Consider the following 4,501-nt stretch of genomic DNA (forward strand, 5'->3'; position numbering starts at 1 on the left):
GAAGCATCATGGGACCCAAGGCAATTGGTGCATTTGAGAACCGTGGCTGCACAAGAGTCTGCAGCGTGGGGCTTGCTGCAGAGTGAGCAAACTCTAGTGTTCTCGCACACGGCACTCACGTGTCCCAGCCTCATACAATTGCGGCATTGCAGTGGTCTTAGGATGAATGGTCGCACAGGGTGCCTGAAGTGGCCCACCTTGACGTGCGAAGGGAGAGTCTCGCCCTTGAATATAATTTTCACACAGCGGAATGTGCCGAGGCGATACACATGTGTTATGGCGACGCCATCAACGGCAGGCTTCACTAGAATCGGCAAGTCGGCGCTGGAGATGGAGACGTCCACGTCGTAGATGACACCAGTAGTTGAACCACTGTTCTGGGGGATGTACGAGCGGAGCTTAACGCCACCTAGTTCTGTAACTTTAGTCAAATTTCTCAGCGCAGTCTCATGTCTAACGTCGATAGCGAACACATTTTTTCGTGTGTTGACTCTAACGTCTGCTATCTGATTTGGCGCCACCGCTTCAAGTTGCACCGATACGGACTGTCTGTTGAGTCGCCACAGGTTGTCGGTAGCGAGTTCTGGTACAAATAGAATCGTACTGACTGCGGTATTCTGAGTTGGTCCTACCGTTGGCGTGCTCGAAGACATGGATGCCCTGGTGGTTGTGTCTTCGTGTCGCCTTGCGGCTCCGCACAAGCTCGAAGCCGTCATCGGAGAAGTCCTCACGGCTGAGCGAGTAGACGCTGGTGTCATCGCCGTCGGTGTCGCTCTGGAGGCCGGTCCGCTTACTAGACGCAGCCGCTGCTGAAGTCGCCATTCCCGGCAGAGGCACGGGGACGTCAACTTGCATTCGCGCCACGAACCATGCCGGCTCTCCAAAGATGTACGCAGAAATAAGGAAAAAAACAGCTGAGCTAGAGAAATAGCGTTCTGGCTCACAGACACTTCGTATTCGTCTTCTTGTCAGACATTAACTTTGTATGTTCCAAAGCAGCTTCCTTGAGGAATTTAGAATTGCAAAAACTGCAGCGGGAACAGCAGTTCGTCGGCGGTACAGCGCTAAAGCCCGAGACACATGGTGCTATTTTGGGTGCGATCGGTCGTACGACCATTCGCATCGGCAGCCGCACTCAACAGGTTCTCAACCAAATCCGCCGTTCGCGGCGCCGAATCGTACGCCGCGCTTGCCACCAACTTGCTGAATATTAGAGAGTTTTAGTTTAGGGGACGCAAGCGGTTTGCGCACGCAAGAACTAGGGGGGCCGGTACTGCGCATGCGCAGGCACAGACGTAGGGGCGAGCGCACGCGCAGTACCGTCGCCCCTAGTTCTTCCGTACGCAAGCCGCTTGCGTCCCCTAAACTAAAACTCTCTAGGTCTCTTCGATTTGGCTTGCACCGGCTGCACTAGTTCTGAAAAGTGCCGCACCGGTGCCAAGTGGTGCTGCGAGCGTGCAGCGCCGGTTCAGGTGCAGCCACAGATGGCCACAGCCAAAACGAAGACGCAAGTGCAGACCTGCTTTTAGTTCTGTGTCCACGTTCGCAACGTGCGCGGTGTCTGTTGCAAGTGTTAGTCAAAAAACGACCGTGATGGCACTTGCACTCTTCGAAGCTGCCATGGAACTGCTAGACCCTCACATCGACGACGATTTCGACGACAGCGATGGCAGTGACAGCGACGAGGAGTTCGACGACGTCTGCGTTGCGGTCGCCTGCGCGTTGGTGCGTGAAGATGCCATTCGTGTGCCTGGCTACGAGGAGGTTGTAAACAGGTACCAAGAGTACGAGTTCAAAAGGCTGTTCAGGCTATCCAGGGAAACGTTCGACTGGGTCAGTGGCTGATTCAAGGTTTCGGCTTTCTATCCGAGCGCAGTTCAAGGCCGTCCACAAATATCTGCAGAAAAAACAAGCCTCATAGCATTGGTGTACATCGGGTCACAAATGTCGATGTACGCCATAGCCGACAAGTTCGATGTTACTGAATCATCCGTGCACGCTTGCGTGACACGGGTCATTTATTTCCTGCACGCTATTAGCGGTGAAGTAATATGCTGGCCCAGTAGCGTGGAAGTGAACCGCATCAAAGCCGGTTTCCTCGCTAAGAGCGGTGGTAAGGGCCCGAAGAACGCCATCGGCTGCATAGACGGGTCGCATATCCAGATCCTAACCCCAAGCGAATCGGCACAGTCTTATTTTAATCGAAAGAAGTGGCCGTCCATCATCCTCCAAGGAATATGTGACGACAGGAACAAGTTCCTGAATGTTTTCATCGGCTTTCCGGGATCGGTGCACGACGCCCGCGTATTAAGGGAAAGCCCGTTTTTCGAACGTGCAGCCTCGCAGTGTGGCGAGAACTACATTCTTGGGGACAGTGCGTACCCCTTGATGCCTTGGTTAATGACACCTTTCAGGGACAATGAGGGCTCTTTTCCATTGTGGAAAAGAAACTTCAATAGACGACACAGTCAACAAAGAGTGTCAATTGAGAACACTTTTGGGATGCTTAAGCAGCGCTTCAGGAGATTGTACAATGTGGACACCAAAAGTGTTGCACAAAGCTGCTATATTGTGATGGCCGCATGTGTTTTACATAACCTGTGCAATGATGAGAGAGACTTCCTCCTGGACATCATGACATCATTGCCACAGGAAGATGTGGGCAATGACGACTCTGAAGGGGACTTCGACTGCAGCCTGCCTGACTACAGCCGGTCTCTCCGAGAGTTTATTGCCAAAGAGCAGTGCTAGCCTGATATCTCAAGCTCTGCGATGGATCGTGATAGTAGTGTTTTTCTTAATATAGTGCCCCATATATGAGCAATGTCTTTGCAATGAAAGTGGAGCATGTAGTGCTGTTGTAACACAACTTTATTGTTGACTAGATGTACTCTGCTGCTTAGCAAATAAATGCTAGGCGGTCAAACTGAGCCATGCGTTCTTCATGCCGCTTGGCCTTGGCCTCTTCCCATTTCTTGCGAGCTTCAAATTGCTCTGCTCTCGCCTCCTCTTGCTTTTTTTTTGCCTCACCAATTTTTTCTATAGCTTCTAAGAGGGGAGCAAGCTTAGAACGGCTGTTTCGCTTCCTCTTTGGGGCTCTGTCGCCCTCTGTTGGTGCTGGTAGGTCCTCAGGCCGTTCATCTGTCGTGCTTCCCCTGTTTAAAATGTACACAAATAGATGCCACATCACTTCCACCGCTTTGCGTTAACTATATGTAAATCTCTCACCCTGAGTTTCCACTTGACAGGATTGTTGCTCCGGGCTCCAACAGCAATGTGGTGTTCACACTGTGCTGTTTTTCGAGTATGTCAGCCAGCTCTCTGTGTGATGCAAAAATTATTAAAACACTGAACAGGCCAAGAAACAATTGCAACTTACTGCTCGTGTTCACAGCTCACACGGTGGTGCCCAGACGAACTGTTCTCTTTTCTTGATTTTTTGTAGGAACGGTCCAATGATTTCCATTTATTTTGTACTTGAGTGGCAATGACGTTGCAGCTGAACTCCTCGTTCAAAAGTTCTGCAAGTTTTAGCCACAAAAGCTTTCTCGTTCTAAACACAAAGAAAGCATAGTTTAAAGCAAAACACATACTTAAACTTTTTCGCAGTGGCACTGGCCATGTCTTGCATGCAAGGCTGCACAGTATTTTAGTATTTTTATACGTGAGGTTTGCTGCTACCAGGTATTCTATAATCAGAATATTTGCATTTCAGCTGCCGCATACTGCAAGCACTCAGAGTGGGATGAAAGTATACTAAGCTGTAGGGAACATATACCGCGGGGTAATGGAAAACACTGCAGCAACATTGACACTAGAAATTCGAGAAACTATGGCCAGTGCCACTGTACACTACATAAGTACTTTTCTCTCTTGCACAAGCTGTTATTTTGAACATGAATGATATCGTACCTTAAGGCTCTACTTCTTCCAACTAAGTCCTTCATCTCCGAGTATTTGGAGATGAAGAACTTTGTTTTGCGACTACTCCAGAGTTCTACGTCCTCAGCGGATGCTTCAGGAGTGGCTAGCGGGTGCATATCGTCACTGTCGGCGGCGGAAGCGGGCGTCGTAGGCTGCGCTGGAATGGGCAAGTCCTCATCGTTGGCCGCGAACCGCAGAGTGACACACTGCCCGTCTGCAAAGGCAAAGACCAACATTTGAAATGTCTAAGCAGCACATCACGACATCCCAGAATTTCAAGTGGTACCTGAAACAAGCGACAATCGCAGTCTACCGCTAATAAGACTCCATCTGACAGCTAACCACGTGTTTCTCGCCACCATGCAGCTAGCTTCACTTACCTGATGCCTGGTATACATAACCCTCCGAGGTCTCCATGGCCGAACCATCCTGGTTGCGAAGCAGTTTAACTTCCTTCTCGACACCCTGAAGAACGAGCTTCAGCGTCGTCTGCTCACGGTTGGGTGGGATGTAGCACGCCATGCCTGCACTTTCTCGGCACCTCTCCTCGGGCTGGTGCACGGCGGCCGAGAAGCTG

The 4,501-nt window shown here is 50.6% G+C and overlaps 1 pseudogene; it reads left to right on the forward strand.

The window, feature by feature from the left end:
- Nucleotides 1–1,593: 1,593 nt before the first annotated feature.
- LOC126524172 (uncharacterized) lies at nucleotides 1,594–2,751 on the forward strand (annotated as a pseudogene).
- Nucleotides 2,752–4,501: the final 1,750 nt, after the last annotated feature.

The sequence above is a fragment of the Dermacentor andersoni genome, chromosome 3 (genome assembly GCF_023375885.2).
Source record: "Dermacentor andersoni chromosome 3, qqDerAnde1_hic_scaffold, whole genome shotgun sequence".
Taxonomy (NCBI): domain Eukaryota; kingdom Metazoa; phylum Arthropoda; class Arachnida; order Ixodida; family Ixodidae; genus Dermacentor; species Dermacentor andersoni.